Consider the following 22461-nt stretch of genomic DNA (forward strand, 5'->3'; position numbering starts at 1 on the left):
TTGGGTGCTTTATGTGCAAAACTTTAATGTAGGATGTATTGTAAGATTACTGAATGAAACACTGATGACAATAAACACCCTTATTATTATACCTTATGTTATAATCAGCAATACGCCCTTACATATGGCTTTATTGAAAGTGTTTGTGCATGTATTCTACGACGCCGGCGTATTAGCATTATATAAAGTGACGCCATTATGTGATGACAAATGAACTGGTGAATCATTTTTTTGAACCAGTTCATTGAAACGAACCGTCCGAAAGAACCAGTTCGCAGAAAAGAATCGGTCTTCCCATCACTAATTGACAGTATAAATGTGTCAATAGGTAGAGATTCTGCATAACTGTTTTTACATATTACACGTATGTGCATGACGCGATTTTAGAAAATCTGCCACAAAACAGAAAACTATGGTCTACTCTGCAATTGTGTTGCAGGTGGGTACTTCCAGTGTAAACAGTTTTGTTGATTATAATGGAAGTGATTTAGTTTTTGAGCATTGTGTCGCCTTCATTCAGTCTAGATATAGGTTGTTTGAGGCTGCCCAACAGTCTAGGAACTTTGTATGCATCATCATTGCACTGATGCCAGACTTTTCATTCAAGTTTCAAATAAAAAAATAAAAACATAATCAAATGAGATGAAATACCTTTGATTTGCAAAGTATTTAGTTCACAGCATTATCAAAATATATGCTTTACTAAATTTATATATATATATATATATATAAAATAGAAAACAATTTCCTCCCCAAAAAACAAAACACTATGTGATAACATTACAGAAATATAAATTTACTAGAAGTAGACCAAAATATCAGTTTTACCAATTAATCTGTGGCAATAGTTACTTTTTGGAAGTATTGGCCGATGTTTTTTTTTTTTTAATCCCCTTTTCTCCCATTATGGAATGCCCAATTCCCACTACCTAGTAGGTCCTCGTGGTGGCGCGGTTACTCACCTCAATCCAGGTTACAGAGGAGTCTCAGTTGCCTCCGCTTCTGAGACAGTCAATCCGTGCATCTTATCACATAGCTCGTCGTGCATGACACCACGGAGACTCCCAGCATGTGGAGGCTCACGCTACTCTCCGCGATCCACACACAACTTACCACGCACCCCATTGAGAGCGAGAACCACCAATCGCGACCACAAGGAGGTTACCCCATGTGACTCTACCCTCCCTAGCAACCGGGCCAATTTGGTTGCTTAGGAGACCTGGCTGGAGTCACTCAGCACACCCTGGATTCGAACTCACGACTCCAGGGGTGGTAGTCAGCATCAATACTCACTGAGCTACCCAGGCCCCCGACTTGGACGATGTTTAACTGTTACAGAAATACGGTTAATCGCAAACAAATATGACTAGAGTTGCCAATAGTTTTTTATTTTTTCCCTCTCTGGCCGGCCTGAAGGATTCTACAGTTAGAATGGATTGAATCTACAGTGAAACAGGGGCCTCTAGAGGTGAAACAAAAACAGTCACTGACACCCTGTGGGGATTTGCAACTAAGGTGGTCACTTCATGCGTTATTACTGATCGGATTGCTATCTGATTGAATAAGGACATTCCATTTACACTTGGCCACATAAATGTGTCTCCGCCAAACGGATGTAAATCCGATCTCTAATTCCCATGCTATATGCAAATAAAACAAAGTTTACTTCCCTGATTATGCTAATGCCGGGCAGCGAATTTAAAAGTTGGGATTTATTAATTGATTCCACGTGTCTTTGCCGGGCATGTGGGTGTCTGTGTGCGCGCACAGGTTTCATGTGTGAAAGTGTCTCCTAACACATTGTCCACCACTGCCATACACTACAAATCTCTCGAGAACTACGGCTGACAATAACACAAACAACACTCAAGACCTTTACAAGCAGAGCTGAGCCAGAGGTGGAACCACTCAATGAACAGACTCACATGGACAAGCCTGATTAACTCGCCTCTATTCAACCCAAATAGCCTCAATGGGAACAAAAGATACAACACACAACATTTCTTCCTTTTATCTAGTGGCTTGTGAAAGGAGGAGCTAATTTTAACTGCCAGAGAGTAGTCAAGTCCAATGTTTGCAAAGAAACCATTGTATGAGTTCATAAGTGACCTGAATTCAGTGTTAAAGACTAATGATAGTCCAATAAATCAACCATAATTTGGTGATTTTGAGATGATCAGCATTGGGCGATAACTGTGCCTAAATGGCTGAAAAGTGGTCATTCTGCCTAATAATACCAGTTCCAAAATTAACTGCAAGCCTTGTCAATCGAATTTCAGGTTTTCTTTCAGGTTTCTGTCATAATAGCTACTATTGGGGTTTTGGGAAACACGTGTTTATGAGGCATAATCTTCACCCTAATGGCCAGATTATCCTTCGGTTGTCCACATTGCTGATCGCTCCGCGCACAGTTTACTACTAAAAGAGTGCAACAAAGCAGTTGTAGTGTGCATGCATCAAATGCATTTGTATTCGCTCGCGGTCAGAATAGTATACTCTGAAAGGCAACGTGGTCGGCCGGGCGCAATCCAATCTGGAACGCAGAAAAAAAGAAGTATACCCGGGCCTTAAGGTTCAACAAGCGCTCAACAATATAGGTATTTTGGTTCTGTGCTATGGAAAACACACCCACATGCTCAAGTTTTCATGCCATTTTAGGACAAACACCGCACTGATTCTCTTCACTGACAATAAGCCATGAGCCCCTTTGTCTCTCTGTCCATCGAATAAACATTTCCTGAGGAATTACAACCAGGCCTGTTATTCTTGGAGATGAAACAACGGCAACATTAGAAAGAGGGAAATCACGTTCTAGCCATTGATTTGCAGAGGGAAAGGGAGATTCGGTCTAGTAAAAAAAAGACAGCTTATCATATATAGCCATTAGAGCTCTTAAATAATATTTCAAGGAAATGACTAGCTTTCCATAATGCATAACACTAAACTGGGGAATCATCATTCATCTCAATTAGGACTATGTTGACCTCAGAGAAACTTTATGACTCCATCCATTGTGTTTAAAAACCAATTTACTTACTGTGGGAAATAAAAATTGTCTGCTAGCTTTATTAGATTAGTCAGGCTCAATTCAGAAATGTTTGACAGAGCTTTCTTAACATAGAAGAAAACATTAATTCACATGAAACCAAAGCATATCAAACTAAACTGAAACTAGGCTAAACCAAGCAAACTGACCTAATACTAACTAGAGCGACAGCTTGCGCCGCCTATGAAGATGCAAACTAATTACCCAGAATCAATTTCATAAATGGAGTGAATCAATTTTATTCAATTAATCTAATGTGTGGTGGCTCAGCAGTTAAGGCTCTGGGTTATGATCAGAAGGTTGGGGGTTCAAGCCCCAGCACTGCCAAGATGCCACTGTTGGGCCCTTGAGCAAGGCCCTTGACCCTATCTGCTCCAGGGGTGCCATATCATTGCTGACCCTGCGCTCTGACCCCGGCTTAGCTGGGATATGTGAAAATGAATAATTTCACTGTATATGTGCAAATGTATAATGTGTGATAAATAAATACAATTTAATTATAATGAACCATATGTGTAAAATTTAAAAGTCAAGAGCCTCAGAAAGCCAAAGACATGGTTTAAAATTGATTGCAAAATTGCATTTGGCTGACAGCTCTATCAGTCTACCACCAGTGTCTTTCCAGTGTGCCAAAGAAATTCAGGATGCAATGGAACACTAAAAGAGTAAAGGGATAGTTCATCCCAAAAAGAAAATAATTTACTTTCACTCTTTTCTAAACCTGTTTGACTTTCTCTCTTCTGTGGAAAACAAAAATAGATGTATTGTATTGACGAATGTCAAGGATGCTCTTTTCCATTAAGCATAAAGTTACCAGTGACCAGGAGCTGTTGAGCTCCACATATGATAAAAAGTGCAATTAAGTATTATTTAAGAGTAATCCATAGGGTACAGTGGGACTAAAGGCACACCTTGTTTTGTTTTTTTCATGAATCGCACAAACTCCGACCACAAATGGCTGTTTTTAATTTCCAAAGTGCAACCACTGAGGCCAAATATGACCTAACAATGATCTTATATGAACAAGATCACCACTGAAGATCTAACAGGATGAATGGGCACCTGTCTCACCACAACAGCACTTACTGAACACAGTAAGTAACTTTAAATCGGCTGTTAATTAGTTTGAATATTAAATATGTCATATTATTTACTGCACGTGGACCAATAATTGAAGAGATAGACATACAGTTGTGCTCAAAAGTTTGCATACCCTGGCAGAAATTGTGACATTTTGGCATTGATTTTGAAAATAGGACTGATCATGCAAAAAACTCTTTTATTTAAGGATAGTGATCATATGAAGCCATTTATTATCACATAGTTGTTTGGCTCCTTTTTAAATCATAATGGCAACAGAAATCACCCAAATGGCCCTGATCAAAAGTTTACATACCCTTGAATGTTTGGCTTTGTTACAGACACACAAGGTGACACACACAGGTTTAAATGGCAATTAAAGGTTAATTTCCCACACCTGTGGCTTTTTAATTGCAATTAGTGTCTGTGTATAAATAGTCAATGAGTTTGTTAGCTCTCACATGGATGCACTGAGCAGGCTAGATACTGAGCCATTGGGAGCAGAAAAGAACTTTCAAAAGACCTGTGTATCAAGGTAATGGAACTATATAAAAATGGAAAATGATATAAAAAGATATTCAAAGCCTTGAAAATGCCAGTCAGTACTGTTCAATCACTTAAGAAGAGGAAAATCCAGGCATCTCTTGATACCAAGCCGAGGTCTGGTAGACCAAGAAAGATTTCAGCCACAACTGCCAGAAGAATTTTTCGGGATACAAAGAAAAACCCACAGGTAACCTCAGGAGAAATACAGGCTGCTCTGGAGAAAGACGGTGTGGTTGTTTCAAGGAGCACAATACGATGATACTTCAACAAAATTAGCTGCATGGTCGAGTTGCCAGAAAGAAGCCAATGCCACAAAAAAGCCTGGTTACAATATGCCCGACAACACCTTGACAAGCCTCACAGCTTCTGGTACACTGTAATTTGGAGTGACGAGACCAAAATAGAGCTTTATGGTCACAACCATAAGCGCTATGTTTGGAGAGGGGTCAACAAGTATTGTGCTCCTTGAAACAACCACACCGTCTTTTTCCAGAGCAGCCTGTATTTCTCCTGAGGTTATCTGTGGGATTTTCCTTGTATCCCGAACAATTCTTCTGGCAGTTGTGGCTGAAATTTAAACCTGTGTGTGTCACCTTGTGTGTCTGTAACAAGGCCAAACATTCAAGGGTATGTAAACTTTTGATCAGGGCCATTTGGGTTATTTCTGTTACCATTACGATTTAAAAAGGAGCCAAACAACTATGTGATAATAAATGGCTTCATATGATCACTATCCTTAAATAAAAGACAGTTTTTTTTTTTTTTTTGCATGATCAGTCATATTTTCAAAATCAATGCCAAAATTTCACAATTTCTGCCAGGGTATGCAAACTTTTGAGCACAACTGTATATTGCACGTCTGATGGTAGTTGTTGATTTTACACCACCTTTCTCAGGGTTTAGAGGTATATTAAAGAGATAATTCGCCCAAAATTGAAAATTCTCCCATCATTTACTCAACCTCATGCCAAATGTAAAAGTGTTGATTTAGAGTAAAAAGGACTTAAATATTGTTCTGTTTCTCACCCACACACTTATGAAGGCATGGATTAAACCACTAAAGTCATATGGATTACTTTTATGTTTGCTTGCATTGTTAGGACCTACAAACCAGAAATATTCTTCTAAAAATCTTAATTTGTGTTCTGCTGAAGAAAGTTACACACATCTGTATACTGCTGTGGGCAATAAATCGTCCGATATTCTGACTTTTTTAATTATCGCATCGGCCGATAAATTTTCCAGTTTGGCCAATTTGTTTCTTGAGGGCACCGAAATTCACCTGTTTGCATGTGAAGTGAGTGAGACATGTAAACGACCAGTCACAGTTTGTTTTGTTATTATGTGCCATCGTGTTACTACAATAATAGACCGGTGTGCAGCACAGTCTCATTTAAACGGTCTGCATATCAGAGCCGCGGCAGACGCATTTGAGCTCATAATGTTAAATTGCTCATCTGTTTCATTCTCCCTCTCTCTCCTAAACAGTTCCCTGTACAGATCCCTGTACGTCTTGTCTAATGATAAAAAGGCAAATATCAATGCAACTTCTATTATATACTGTCTGCAAATATGCAGATATCTCATTTAAACAGATGTAATAAACCAACCTCACACAACTTCAGCAGATCCAGCATCCTGTGGAGCACTCATAAATCTTCCTCTGAAGTACGTATTCTAACAGTCTCTCCTCAGCAGTTCCCTGTAACTTTTAACTTTCTTTTCTAATGATAAAAGGCAAATATCAATGCAACTTCTATTATATACTGTCTGCAAATATGCAGATATCTCATTTAAACAGATGTAATTCACGAACCTCACGAAACTCCAGTGTTTTCTTCCCATCAAGCGCTCAACTAATATCTTCCTCTGAAGCGTTTATTCTGTTAGCCAGAATCAAAACTTCAGGATCAGGATCAAAAGTTCCTCTAATTCACAAATCATGACAGTCACTCATTGACAATCCAAGCAGGCGATCCAGGCCGTTTAAACTGTCAGGAGACTGCTAATTGCACAGGCACCGCACAAGCGTGTGAGTGCAACTTCAAAGTAAAAGCACTTCATCGTGTTCTATAATGAATCTCTTATTCACTATGCACTTTATGTACAACTGGTTTGATTCGGTATTTTTTTATTTGACTGCTAACATGGACATGCCATCCATGGTTGCTGGACTACTGTGTGAACTGTTATTTCCTTCTTCCTAATATATTAACAATTTCTTCATGTGCAAATAAATTACTAAAATTTGATGACTAAACAGAAATCAGAAGAACCTGCTATCTACCATTTAAAATACAATATTATTATTTTTTTTACAAGTTTTCCACAAGTTAAAGTTTTGTGTGAAATTGAGCAAATAAGAGTTTATAATTTTTTTTTTTATCAATTTTATGTTTATGTTATTTACTATATTAAATTGTGTGATATATCGGTATTGTATTGGCCTATTGGCCGCCCTGGTCTCTGGATATCGGCCATTAAAAAACAACCCATATCGGTCAAACTACTATCCTATAACTTTTTGGACAGTTATGAAAACTTTTGATTTAATCACCTTGAACAAAACTGAAAATAAGAAATACACGCAAGTACTTCGTTTCAAATGTCTCAAAAATGAGTAAATATTAGGGGTGTAACGGTTCTCGGTAAAAAACCAAACCATACTGTTCGCCACCCACGGTTCGGGAAGCATTGGCACCGCAGTCGGTTCACCTCACGTTTAATGACGCATCTGGAGCACAAGTTTTGGTCAAGAAAAAGCGTCAAACAGATAGGCACCGTTATATACTCTGCTAATGGATCTGTATATAGATACGCTCCACCTGTGTTTCGCGTGGGTCAACTTGATGACATCACTGTTCTGCAAGCGTTGTGTGTAGTTAAAATGGCAAGTGGAGGAAATGAAGCGCTGATAGAGAAGCCCCCTGCATTTCTCCTTTCTGGGAACATTTTGTTCTTGCAGTCAATTACAACAGTGATGGTCAAAAGACGTTTACAAAACAGGCACTGTTTGCAGACATCACTCGACACAGGTGATGTACACTGGTAATATATGTCAATAATGCGCAAGGGTTTATTTAAAACGTGCACGTAAGTTCTTCCTGTTTCCTTGTGTGGCTGTAATCTATCACGAGTAACAATAATGCGCTTTAATGAATGGCATTAAGATGACGTTATAGTAATACATTGATACACGATTAATAATTTACGCCGACATTACCCAGGGAAAGAGCCGCAGGTGAGCCGAAACTGCACACACTCCCTTCCATTTTTAAGCAGGCATTAAGTGCTAATTCGGACAGACATGAAACAATAACTAAAGCGTTTGGGGTGTTCATGTGGGATTTCCACAAATGATTAAAATACTCAAGTAGCATTATCACAGCATCCCTTCTCGTATGCATTCTAATAGCAAGGTTATTCCTTCTATAGTGATGTACAGCTTCCGAATATTGAATATGTTGAGATGAGTTTGAAGTGCACTTTATGTTGATGCATGTAGCGTGTTAGTGCAGTATTAAGTTAAAATGTTGATTTAGTAATTAGAGAAAATATTTGGTTTTTTTAGTTAAGGACCCTGAAAAAAATTAACCATGGTTTTACAATAGTAATATTGTAGTAACCAGGACTGCTGTCACCATGGTTTTCAGAGCAGAAATCATGGTTTTGATACAATTAACCATAGTTTTATAACAGTAATACTGTAGTTTCTATATAGTAACCATGATTTTACTATATATTGTAACCATGACAGTAACCATGTTTATATTGTGGTTACTATGATTTTACTACAAATGGCATGGTTAAACTATGGTTACTGTTGAAAAACAATGATGGTTATTTAAGGGCAAACCTGTTGAAGTGTTTACCAAATAGATTCTTCTTTGGATTTGGCAGTAATATATATATATATATATATATATATATATATATATATATAAAACAAAGCAAATACTAAACCATACCAAAACCATGACCCTTAAACCGTGATACAAACCGAACCATGAGAAATTCGAACCATTACACCCCTAGTAAATATTAGATCAATTTAACTCAAAATCAAACATTAGACATTGCATACAATTATCTCATTGATCAGGAATATTATGAAGTACAGTGACAAACAGGTGTTTAGGAAAGTACTGTGGTAGTTTTTGTTTCTGATTTTAAATAAAATCAAATGTGCCATTTACCCCATGGGGTCTATAACCACATTGTACCCCTATGACTTGTGAATGGATGAAAGAATGAACATTACATTTATATAGTGCTTTTCTGACACTACACTCAAAGCACTTTACACAGTGAACAGGGGACTCTCCTCAACCACCACCAGTGTGCAGCATCCACCTGGATGATGCGACAGCAGCCAAAGTGCGCCAGTACGCTCACCAGCTATTGGTGGAGAGGAGAGAGTAGAGCTATAGAGCCAATTATTGGATGGGGATTATTAGGAGGCCATGATTGAGAAGGGCCAATGGGGGTAATTTGGCCAGGACACTGGGGTTACACCCCTACTCTTTACGAGAAATGCCCTGGGATTTTTAATGATCATAGAGAGTCAGGATCTCAGTTTAATGTCTCATCCAAAGGACCGTGCCTTTTTACAGTATAGTGTCCCTGTCAATACACTGGGGCGTTAGGAGGTCTCCCATCCATGTACTGACCAGGCTCAACCCTGCTTAGCTTCAGTGGGCAACCGGTCTTGAGCTACAGGGTGATATAGCTGCTGGCATGGGGCCTTTAGCCACGTTGTACCCCTATGAGTTGTGCACTATATCTCAAGTCTTCTTAAGCCATCTGATAGCTTTGCATGCCACAAAACACACAATAATTAAGTCAAACATGGGCTATGAGTAAATGATGACAGAATAAGCCTAAACCTATGACTTAATGAATAAATTATTGATTTTTATCCTGGGGAAGTCCCTCATTATACTGAACCATATGACATTACTTCAGGATAAGACATAATCAGCTCTTAATTAATGTGTAAGTAACATATAGGCCTATATAAGAGTATAAGCATAGGCTTAAAAAGGGTATAGTCAGATTAGCCAACTTAATACAACAACCAAACAATAACCCTTCTGCCTTTTAACCATTCAAATTTTAAAGGACATCATTGCTCTTTCAGAACTTATAATAATCCATAAAAAGTCATAATGGCCCTGCATAAAGTCAAGTCATTTTTATTTGTATAGCGCTTTTCACAACACCCATCGTTTCAAAGCAGCTTTACAGGAAATCATGCATTAAATTTTTAAATAAAAAATTAAACTGTAATACCTATAAAGTCTTAGACTGATCATTGTGTAGTTTGATTAAATATGAGTGTAAACTGTGGATAAAAATTAAATAATTATATAAGAATTGTATTTAGAACCCCTGTGAGCATACTGAAGGCGGCTGTGGCAAGGAACACAAAACTCCATAAGATGTTGGTTAATGCAGAAAAATAACCTTGGGAGAAACCAGGCTCACTGTGGGGGCCAGTTCCCCTCTGGCTAACCAGCATGAATATAATGCTAATATTAGTTATTTGTGCGCAATGCAAGTCATGGTTTAAAATTTGTAAACCAAGTAAGTGTTAAGGGCCAATGTTTAAACAAAGATTATGTATGAACTGTAGGATTAATGACTAATGTCTTTGAAGTCCATCCTGCATTAATTTAATAATCCATAATCCAAAGCCATTTTGATAATGGCCTCCTTAACAGCAGGCTTGTGATCCAGCTCAATGTGCACAAAAAACATTCAGAAGGCATGACTTTTATTACACTCTCTCGGTGCAAATACATAGGGAGGGATGTACAGTACAATGAGAGAGTAAGATGATATGACACATTAATTGCCCGATCATATTACCTCACACTGGCTTTACAGAAGTCTACTGTACAATGGTGTTGGTTGCTCCAACAGGTTTTATGGCAGCTTGAAAGCTGCATTTGGAGTCTTAAAAGTTTCAACTGATTGATATATGAGTGATGGGGCATTGCAGAATTTTTTTGTCAGATAAAGCGGAAATGTTTACGGTATGCACTTTTATGCAACAGTCCTCCAAGTTCCAAATAATTTCAAGCATTGCCCTGGTCTCTATCTTGAAGCATGCCCACTACATTAATTGAACCATCACACTGAATTGACCATAATTAAAAGCAAGGGCTCACCAAAGGGAAGAATCATGTTCACAAATGAAACAAACACAGCTGCTTTAACTTGTGGGAGATCCTGATCCTCTTGTATAAGCGCTAAGAAATTGCGGCATCCTTTCCAAAATGTTTCTCTTAATGTTCTTCTTGGATCATCAAGACCTACTGTGTCCCTGGGTTTGAGTTGAATCCCTAAAAGATATTCTGTCCAGACCTGAATGGACATTTAGTGAAAGGGACTTGATATATAGGTTTCTTCCCATTTCGCTTTTATTCTTGTTTTGTCATCTGTTTGTGTGTAGTGTCATTGGTGGTGTAGATTTTATCCAACGTTGGCAAGCAAGAGCTTCAGCCCAGATTGTTACACTAGTGGGAGAGCTAATTATAAACTCACATACGGGATAGACGGCCAGAGGAAAGAAGGTGTTAGCTGTATTTTCTTGATGATCTGAAAACAACTATTCTTAACATGCTTAAAGGAATAGCTCACCCCAAACTGAAAATTCTCTCATCATTTACTCATCATCATGCCATCCCAGATGTGTATGACTTTCTTAATCTGCAGAGCACAAATTAAGATTTTTAGAATAATATTTCAGCTCTGTCTGTCCATACAATGCAAGTAAATGGTGACCAAAACTTTGAAGATCCAAAAAGCACATAAAGGCCACATTAAAGTAATCCATAAGACTCCAGTGGTTTAATCCATGACTTGTGAAACAATTTAATACATTTTTATTGAGAACCAACCAGAATGTAACTCCTTTTTCACTGTACATCTTGTCATTGCAGGCTTTAAATAAAAATGTATGATTTTTCTGACTAGCCCCACATAATAACTTTGGCTCAACCAATGGCATGTGTTTGAGGTGGGATTATCTGTTTGACGACCAATGGCTGAAGGGGGAGGGTTTGGGAAAACCTTTTTAATTCCATCTGGTGATGCAAAGCAATTTAATGAGATAAATATACTAGGGATGCACCAATACCACTTTTTCTCTTCCGATCCGATTCCGATATCTGAAATCCTGTATTTGTCTGTTTGTAGGCAAGTTCATTGTAGTTTAATTCGCTTCCTATTCAGATTCTAGTAAAATGCACCTCCGACGCTGTTCTAAATGCATGTTATAAGTGAACCGAACTACTGAGCACCTACAACTGAGATATTGTTCGTGAGTAACGCTTAAATATTGCTCACCACGTGAAGGCTAAAAATAGCCACGTGTCAACAGAGCAGCGCCATTCACTAAAGCATTAACACTGTGTGTGCATTTGATACATTTACTTATAAAACACAGCCTTTTGTGATTCACAGAGCTATCGCACATCTTCAAGTGGCTTTGAATAAAATGCACGAGTCATATGAACTACTTAATGGTGTTTTTATGGTTCTTTTATGTCATTTTTGGAGCTTGACAGTAAGGAACATGACTAACACACAGTATTGGATTTGGATCGGACTCGTTGGACCAATATCCGATCCATTTAAAAACGTCAGTATTGGAGCCGATACCAGTCCAGGTATCGGATCGGTGCACCCCTAATATATAAAGTTTGCACGTGCTGTGCTCTTCAAATGTGAGCACCTTAGTTAAACAGGCAAGCACCATCATGAGCACTGCGCACACTGTTTGAAGATGACAGCTAGAAGAGCGCTAATTCACTTTGAAGCGTGAGACACATACAGACTTTACATTTATTTAATATAAAACAGCAGCCTTTTGCAGTTTAATAATCATATTGGGTCATGTAGCAACCTGCTTTTCCGGAAGTGAGAAGCTTCCATCAATACAACACAGAAACACTTCAAAATATAAGCTTCTGACAAAATAAAAGCTCAATTTAAATGGAAAAAGTATAATAGAAACATATCACTACTGTATAGTTAAGTAATATTTACTGCAATACTTCTACTACTACTAATAAATCAATGGTAGGCTAACTGTATTATATTGAAGCAAAATCTCACATCTGTGATGTTCTGTTATGCAGCAATTTATTTGACAAAAATAACTCCAATGTTGTATTTTGGATTATGCTATTTTCATTTGACTGACTCGTTTTCAAAAATAAATGGTATCGGGACATCCCTAGTAAACACAATTGAATTGATGCTAAAATGTCTGATCGCCACTTGTCAGTAACTCAGCAGAATGGGGTTGATTATTACTGAAACATTCGGCAGCAGAGTGTCAATTTACTGTGTGATCATGTTAAATTACACCCCTCACCTTTAAGACTAAATTTAAGCCAAATGAAGCATGACCAACTATAATTTTAATCATATCATGATTCATATCATAGGTCACTCTTGGCAAATTAAAGGGTTATTACGCCATCTAGTGCTCTGCGCATGTGTCAAGCGCTTGGAAGTGTAATCGAGGTTGAAATCATGATCATGCCTGCAATGACAAGATGTGTAGTGAAAAAGGAGTTATATTTTGGTGTGTTCTCACCCAAAACCAACTGGATTCCTTCAGAAGACATTGATTAAACCACTGGAGTCTTATGGATTACCTTTATGCTGACTTATCTCCCTTTTGGAGCTTCAAAAGACCTGGCCACCATTCACTTGCTGGAATTGTATGAATTACTTTAATGTGGCCTTTATGTGCTTTTTGGATATTCAAAGTTTTGGTCACCATTTACTTGCATTGTATGGACCTCCAGAGCTGAGATATTCTTCTAGAAATCTTTGTATGTGTTCAGCAGAAAAAAGAAAGTCATTCACATCTGGCATGTCATGATGGTGAGTCAATTTTGAGAGAATTTTCATTTTTGGGTAAAGGTTTCCCTTTAACCCAATTTTCAAATCTCATAATCCACCAAAGTATACGTCTTCATACACAATCACACGTTCACTGCAGCCATGTATTCACGTGTAATTTTAAGAGGTTTATAAAGACACGGTTGATGCTGACTAGCATTTTTGGAACACCAAACTGAAAACAGAAGAACAGCATAATCAATACACATAATGAGCAATAACCTTTGCCAGTGAGCTCTCTGTCTTTTAATCATAAATTTTAATTCCCACCGTGCCCTTTCATCACCAAAACATGCTTCCTTCCCCTTGAATAAAGTCAAGTCAGAGAACTAAAAGCCTCTTAGTTTTTAGTTAGTTTTTTATAGATCAGACAAGTGTGGTGTGTATTTTGAAAGAACTTTATATAGTAATTTTTTACTCACTCCCAGTCCCATGTCTTGTCAAACCAGTATGCTGTTATATTTCCGTGGAACAAAAAAAAAAAAAAAAAAAATTGTTTTGCATGTCCTTAAATGGATAGTTCACCCAAAAATGAAAATTCTCTCATCATTTGTTCCCCCTCATGCCATCCCAGATGAGTATGACTTCCTTTCTTCAGCAGAACCAATTTGAAGATAATTAGAACAATGCAAGTGGATGGTGATCCGACTTTTGATTTTGAAGCTTCGAAAAGAAAGCATAAACGTCATCCATAAGACTCCAGTGGATAAATTAATGTCTTCTAAAGCGACACATTTGCTTTTGGTGTGAAAACGATCATTATCCAAGTACTTTTTAACTATATTTTGCTTCCAGTCTGCAGCGGTATACACGTGTGACGTAATTGCATTTGCATGTTCACGCGTGAGCGCAGCACTCTCGTGAATGCGTATATGGCTGTTAACAGGAAGTGATGGTTTATAGTTAAAAAGTACTTAAATTTTGATATTTTTTGCACAAAAAGCAATCATAATGCTTTAGAAGACATTAATTTAACCATTGGAGTCGTATGGACGATGTTTATGCTGACTGTCTGTGATTTTTGGAGCATCAAAAGTCTTGATCACCATCTGCTTGCATTTTAAGGACCTACTGAGCTGAAATATTTTCTATTTTACAGTGATGACCTGGGGGTGCTTCAGCAAGGCTGAAATCGGGCAGAATCGTCTTTGTGAAGGACGCATGAATCAAGCCACGTACAAGGTTATCCTGGAAGAAAACTTGCTTTCTTCTGCTCTGACAATTTTCCCCAAATCTGAGGATTGGTTTTTTTTAGCAGGAAAATGCTCCATGCCACACAGCCAGGTCAATCAAGGTGTGGATGAAGGACCACCGGATCAAGACCCTATCATGGCCAGCCCAATCTCCAGACCTGAACCCCATTGAAAAACTCTGGAATGTGAACAAGAGGAAGATGGATGACCACAAGCCATCAAACAAAGCACAGCTGCTTGAAGTTTTGTGCCAGGAGTGGCATAAAGTCACCCAACAGCAATGTGAAAGACTGGTAGAGAGCATGCCAAGATAAATGTAAGCTGTGATTGAAAATCAGGGTTATTCCACCAAATATTGATTTCTGAACTCTTCCTAAGTTCCATTAGTATTGTGTTGTTTAAAAATGAATATGTACTTGTTTTCTTTGCATTATTCGAGGTCTGAAAACACTGCATCTTTTTTGTTATTTTGACCAGTTGTCATTTTCTGCAAATAAATGCTCTAAATGATAATATCTTTATTTGGAATTTGGGAGAAATGTTGTCAGTAGTTTATAGAATAAAACAAGAATGTTCATTTTACTCAAACACATACCTATAAATAGTAAATCCAGAGAAACGAATAATTTTGCAGTGGTCTCTTCATTTTTTCCAGAGCTGTATATATTCAGCTTCAGATTCAAAGGGGTGTGGAGGAAAACAGATTTCTTAATAAAATAAATAATAATAATAATTTACATATGGATAATTGCATTCCTATCCATTTGCATCCGACTACCAGAGAAAATATTCCCTTTAAGGCCATTAACTGTCGAGAAGACTGCTGTTGAAGTGCAAATGCCCGTGAATATTGCTGTCTGAATGTCGTCGCTGAAATATAAATATTCACTTGTGCATGCAACTCTAAAATAAATATTGCTGGATTATGTTTTAGGGACGAATGCAATTTGTATTAGGGGCTCAATGCTTAATTCTGGATAAAAATGTTCCCTATTCAGTTTCCTAGGAGAATTGAGTTATATTAGTAAATTGCATCGTTTCCATTCTGAAGATTAATGTTAGTTTGTTAGAATGTTATGATGATGCTGCGATCAAGTTACTTTTGGGCAGATAAATATAAGGGAGCCATGTGCAATTAATTTACCAGTTGCCAAGGGCGGTGTACTTGATACAAAATTAAAGCTTTAAGACATTTTGAGCTCATATATAAAATTGTATTGTATATCTACGTCCTCTAAAGATGATACTGTTTAATTGCATTCTATGCAATGGTTTGAAGGCCACATCTGGAGTATGTGCATTCAGATGATATGTAGAGATATATAGATAAAGGCTATCGTACATACCATTAAAATATGGCGGCGTCAGATTTCGCCCTTATCTCAGTCATTTGCAATCAGCTTGCGTTGACACTATGCATGTAAATGGGCGGTTTAATTTCCCAAAGAAATCCATCCATCCAACATTTGGGAGAGGGAGGCTACGCGACCCCGTTCCTCGTATTCCTCGATGTCAATGCGACCTCATGCAACCTAAAAACAGCGTGACTTCCAGCAATATTTCCAGAAAATGTAAAACTGTGGCATGCAACTCCAGTTCGGACAAAGTAGCTAAAATCCTCCTTAAGGATGAGACATTTAAAAACATCAAGAAGCAAAATTGGATAATGACATTTATTGCGCTTTAAACATAATGCACGTTCAATCCACAAACATGCACGGAGGATTCAATCAATGCAATGACAGATTTCAGAAATCAAACATCACGCCGCACGAGACTCAACACAACACCGCCCATTCATTCGGCTCCATCATAACATGTCCACCATAAATCAACACCAAGGCACCTTGAACTCCAGGCGAAACAGGAACTACACATACGATGCCGTCGTTAAGTAGTTTTGAAAACGGGTCATTTGCGAACAAGAAGTGAGGGTGAAAAATCGCGAATTCCTACCTGAAAAGCAGCACGCTCTCTCGTCCGCGATAGATGAGTTGATCAGAGGCAACGCGAGCTGAGCTGTGGTCCTGCCTCTGAAACGCGATGCCCCGCCCCTCTTAGTACTACGTCCCCCATCGAGGCAATATTAGTTTGTGGAGATAAGTAATTGGTTTGAAATGCGACTAATAAACGATGTGTAATTTCGTACTCTCAGTTACCCACCCAGTCATTTGACTGACTGAGTAGCTGGGCATGCAGCTTGGGTCAATTTCATGACCTCTCAACTTGTATTTCTGTCCACTTTTAAATGTGAAAACATGGTAATAATCATAAACAAACCCAGATATACATGTAACTTACACACGTCTGTTAGGCAATGGCAGTAACTTGCTTATATATATATATATATATATATATATATATATATATATATATATATATATAGTAATACCATATGTATATGGTATTATTTGGCGTACCTTGGAGTACCAAATAAATACCATAGTAGCCTACATTTGGTATCACCATGCTATTTATGGGTTGATTTTACATGGTTTTTTAATGGATGATACTAATAGGGTATACTGCAGATACAATAAAATGAGCTAAAATTACCTACTATTTTACATTACATTAACTCAGAATCAATAAAGAAGTTGAATACAAGTAAAGTGCACTAACTATTTACATTTGCTGTTTGTAGATTTCAGAACTGACAGACAGCAGAATTACCACTTCTGTTAAACGTCCAATTGGCAGGTTTTGAGCAATAATTTCAAAATGGATAAATATTGGCCAATTAATCTGCCAGGTCGATATAAATCGGTTAATCACTACTATATATCAAATTACCATGGTATTACATCTGACAGGGCCATTTCTAGCTATAAGCGGTATAAGCGGCCACTTAGGGCCCCCAAGCAACCAGGGGGTTCCACAATGCAAGGTCATTTTTTTTTTCTCACTTTTTTTAATATACTGAAAGCTGCAAGTAAGACTCAGGTATCCGTTATGGCTCAGTAAGACATACATAGGGGGCCCCCCGTGGGGGGGGGATGTAATGATAAAGAGGGGGAGTGTTTGCAGGGGGCTCCCAGTAGGATTTTGCTTAGGGACCCTGTATGCTCAGAAACGGCCCTGACATCTGAAACCACCCCAGTACCATGGTATTCTTTGACGTACCTTGGAGTACCACATAGATACTATGGTATTAATTTAGAACAATGGTATTAGTGGTCGACTGATTTTTTTTGTTTTGTGTGTTTATATATATATATATATATATATATATATATATATATATATATATATATATATATATATATATACGCAGTATAGTGATGCCGATACAAAGAGCTAGAGAGCACAGAATAATGCTGATTAATGGTGATATACATATAATAAATTGATAGCAAATGTAATCACTAAATTTAAAGGAACACCTACTTTACACTGTACTTACTCAATATCACTAAAAATAAAACGGAATAAAATGGAACTGACACAGAGCAGAATAACCCCTTCTGTTAATCGTCCAATTGGCAAATTTTTTTGACAGATGCCAATAATTTCAAAACGGCAAAATATTGGCCAATTAATCTGTCTGGCCAATATAAATAATTTTATCACTACCTATACTATAGTACCACGGTATTACATTTGATACCATCAGTGTACCATGGTATCACCTCAGTACGTCTTCATATAAGGGCAACATTACTGAGGCCACGTCCACACTAATGCGTTTTCGAATTACTTATGTCACTGATTTTCAAAGAACGCTGTAATAAATGTCTACTTATTTAAGTGTAAGAAAACACCATCCCAGTGTGGATGAGAGGCATAATCGCAGAAAAATCCATGCGTTTTCAAACAAAAGCATATTCGCGTAGACATAAGAGTAGGCCTGATAGTAGATATGCCAGTCTCTGGCAATGTACTCACACATGGGTATGCAAAAATTGCTTTCATCACAATGTATGCCTTCATCCATCTAATTTGAATGTTGTTTTTACCATTTCAGAGGGGAAAAAAATGGACTACGAGTCATTGATTTATTTATTTCAGAAAAATTCTCTGGTTACTTTTGTTATTGGGTCTCAGAGAACTGCCATCAAACATTTATAGGGCAGCAGTCCATGAAGACTTCAAGAATGTCTGTCTGCAGTCTATCTTTTATACCATGTGACCTTTATCACAATGACCAGCCTGAGATATTGCTTTTGTATGAATTGAGTCCTTCTCCTGTAGTTTTTATAGTCAAGCACAAGCTATTTGATTTCTGTTCCTCTTTACAGTAATTTAGAATGTGACCGAACACATTGTAAGTCTTTACAGACTGTGGCTGTAACTGATAGTGTTGTCATGGTGATGGAATTTGAACTGCTGCTTGTGCACATGATGAATATGCAAGCACATCTAATGAGGCTAATGGAGCAGAAAATTAGGTGTATTATTAGGGGTTAAGTACTGTCATGCATTCATAAAAAAGAAAGCATTAATAGTTGGACCAAAGGAAAAACACCAAAAGCTCTTTCACTGTATTTTCAGGCCCATACCTGCATCTGCATCCCTGGCTGAATGATAAATAACTGAGACAAGACAGGAAGGATGAGCTACCCGCCACATCAAAGGATTGTGTTGTGTGTATAGAAGTTTCTTGCAAAGGTAAAAATAGACTACTGGGCATGAAAAGTTATAGGTGATTAAAACACAAGTCCAGCTTGTTACTTACTGAGTATGTATTTACAACAGAGGTGACAAAGACTAAAAATGTCTACTACTACTTTAATGTGAATTATTATGCATGTGAGTTCAGTAGTGATTCTAGCTTTTATGGTGCCCTGGGTGAAACCCGCTTCAACACGCCCCCAAAGGGTCCGTGTGGGTGCCTCATGCCCGGTTCTTAATACTGTGTATTGCCCCCTTTAGCATCAATGACAACGTGCAGGTGGTATAGCTTCCATTCGTCTTAGCAAAATGCCTCCAGGTCATGCAAAGTCTTTGGTCGTCTTGCATGAACCGCACATTTGAGATCTCCCCAGAGTGGCTCGATGATATTAAGGTCAGGAGACTGTGATGGCCACTCCAGAACCTTCACCTTTTTCTGCTGTAACCACTAGAGGGTCAACTTGGCCTTGTGCTTAGGGTCATTGTCGTGCTGGAAAGTCCAAGTTGCGCAGCTTTTGTGCAGAAGAATGCAAATTGTCTGCCAGTATTTTCTGATAACATGCTGCATTCATCTTGCCATCAATTTTCACAAGATTCCCCGTGCCTTTAGAGCTCACACACCCCCAAAACATCAGTGAGCCACCACCATGCTTCACAGTGGGGATGGTATTCTTTTCAGTATAGGTCTTGTTGACCCCTCTCCAAACATAGCACTTATGGTTGTGACCATAAAGCTCTATTTTGGTCTCGTCACTCCAAATTACAGTGTGCCAGAAGCTGTGAGGCGTGTCAAGGTGTTGTCGGGCATATTGTAACCGGGCTTTTTTGTGACATTGGTGCAGTAAAGTCTTCTTTCTGGCAACTCGACCATGCAGCTCATTTTTGTTCAAGTATCCTCGTATTGTGCTCCTTGAAACAACCACACCGTCTTTTTCCAGAGCAGCCTGTATTTCTCCTGAGGTTACCTGTGGGTTTTTCTTTGTATCCTGAACAATTCTTCTGACAGTTGTGGCTGAAATCTTTCTTGGTCTACCTGACCTTGGCTTGGTATCAAGAGATCCCTGAATTTCCCACTTCTTAATAAGTGATTTAACAGTATTGACTGGCATTTTCAAGACTTTGGATATATTTTTATATCCTTTTCCATCTTTATAAAGTTCCATTACCTTGTTATGCAGGTCTTTTGACAGTTCTTTATTGCTCCCAATGGCTCAGTATCTAGCCTGCTCAGTGCATCCACGTGAGAGCTAACAAACTCATTGACTATTTATACACAGACACTAATTGCAATTTAAAAAGCCACAGGTGTGGGAAATTAACCTTAAATTGCCATTTAAACCTGTGTGTGTCACCTTGTGTGTCTGTAACAAAGCCAAACATTCAAGGGTATGTAAACTTTTGATCAGGGCCATTTGGGTGATTTCTGTTATCATTATGATTTAAAAAGGAGCCAAACAACTATGTGATAATAAATGGCTTCATATGATCACTATCCTTAATTAAAAGACAGGTTTTTTTGCATGATCAGTCATATTTTCAAAATCAATGCCAAAATGTCACAATTTCTGCTAGGGTATGCAAACTTTTGAGCACAACTGTATATAATATTGAAATGTGACCTAGACATGTTTTTGTGAAGTTCACACTATTACTAATGGGAAAGGTAGTATTTCAATAATGTCAAGATAAACTTACTATAACTTACTAATATGATTTGAAAAGGTATGAGTCTTTGAAAAGGAGTAATTATTGGGAAACAGATAGACATTTTTTAAAAAGCCCTTAATTGATATCCATTATGGCCGCGGAATTAAAGAGACAATTTCCGAACAGATGAAAGAACAATCATTTCTAATGTTGTATCTCTGAAAGAAAACACATTATAATCACATTAAATAGATAAATCCTTCTAAATGTAACGTAAACAAAGAAGCAGTCACTAGCTCTACATTTGTGCATGCTATTTTCACATAAAAGCGGAAAATGAAGCTTTGCTCATCATAACTGACAGGATGCTGTCATCTAGTGGTCAAACTGAAAACTGCAGTGTTGAAATTCCTCCCCTTGTCTACGAAAAATCAATATTTGGTTAGAGGCCCTCTTGTCCTTTAAGGTGTGATGGGTTGTCTCTGTTGCAGCAAAATGGATCAGTTCTCAGTGAGGTATTTAGAGGTCACATTTAAAAGTGACCCTAAATCCCATGATGATTATTAAAACCAGCTGCTGCTTGCAGGGAAAGGGGTCAGCTCCATTTGATAGAAGGAAAACAAAAAGAAACTATGAAAGAGGGTGAGGGGCAGTATTTATAAGGAGATGTTTGAAAAATTAAGCAAAAATATTATCTCAGAGGTATGTCATGATTTAATTACAAACATTGGGCTTAATGGAACACGAGCAGAACAAATGTGTGTGTAAATCGTAAGTGAAAGGATTCTTATGTAAATTGTCCCATTCAATTCAATGTAATTCATTCAACAAACGTAAGAATGCTTTTAAACACAAATTTGTTCTGCTCATGTTTCATAAGTAAGGCGTATTGTGTTGAAATCACTTTGTAATTCTTTATTTCTTCTTTAATCTTAATTAAAAAATAAATTTGTATGATAATTTCAGCCTCAGGTGTGCTGGATTCAAATCTCCCAACTGACTTATACAGACAGAATATTTGGCATTCAAAATTCAACTGCCAGCAATTGTCTTTTTCATGATAAATAACAATAATAATATTTTTATATATTAAGAATACAAATAATATTATTGTCATTATTACTATTTTTTCTTTTCTTCATTTTATTCCTTTTATTTTACCAAAAACCTTAATACTGTTCTTTTATGGATGTGAAAGCACTGATATTTTGATTAAAATAAAGGAAATCTAATTAAAAGTTGCCTTTTATCTAGACCAGTCCAGTCTGTTTTCACCCAGTTAAAGTAAGCAAATGAAAAACAGGGTTGTGCAAAATTCAGAATTTCAGAATTAACTCCCTTTCAATTCATGAGTTGGACTTTGAATTGAATTGGCCACGCCCCACAGGAAGTTAAATTGGAATTTATATGTGAATG

The 22461-nt window shown here is 37.7% G+C and overlaps 1 protein-coding gene across 2 annotated transcripts in view; it reads right to left on the minus strand.

Annotated features, from left to right (window-relative positions):
* Positions 1 to 16811, minus strand: part of LOC127437404 (talin-2-like) — a 229738-nt gene extending 212927 nt beyond the window's left edge. Inside the window, exon 1 of one of the 2 annotated variants that reach the window (XM_051692258.1) lies at positions 16744 to 16811. The gene's annotated coding sequence lies outside the window, so the exon portion shown is untranslated. Of the gene's footprint in view, positions 1 to 16133; positions 16241 to 16743 lie in introns of those variants that run through there. The other variant, XM_051692259.1, reaches the window with a different exon arrangement.
* Positions 16812 to 22461: the final 5650 nt, after the last annotated feature.

This window comes from Myxocyprinus asiaticus, chromosome 48 (genome assembly GCF_019703515.2).
Source record: "Myxocyprinus asiaticus isolate MX2 ecotype Aquarium Trade chromosome 48, UBuf_Myxa_2, whole genome shotgun sequence".
NCBI lineage: Eukaryota > Metazoa > Chordata > Actinopteri > Cypriniformes > Catostomidae > Myxocyprinus > Myxocyprinus asiaticus.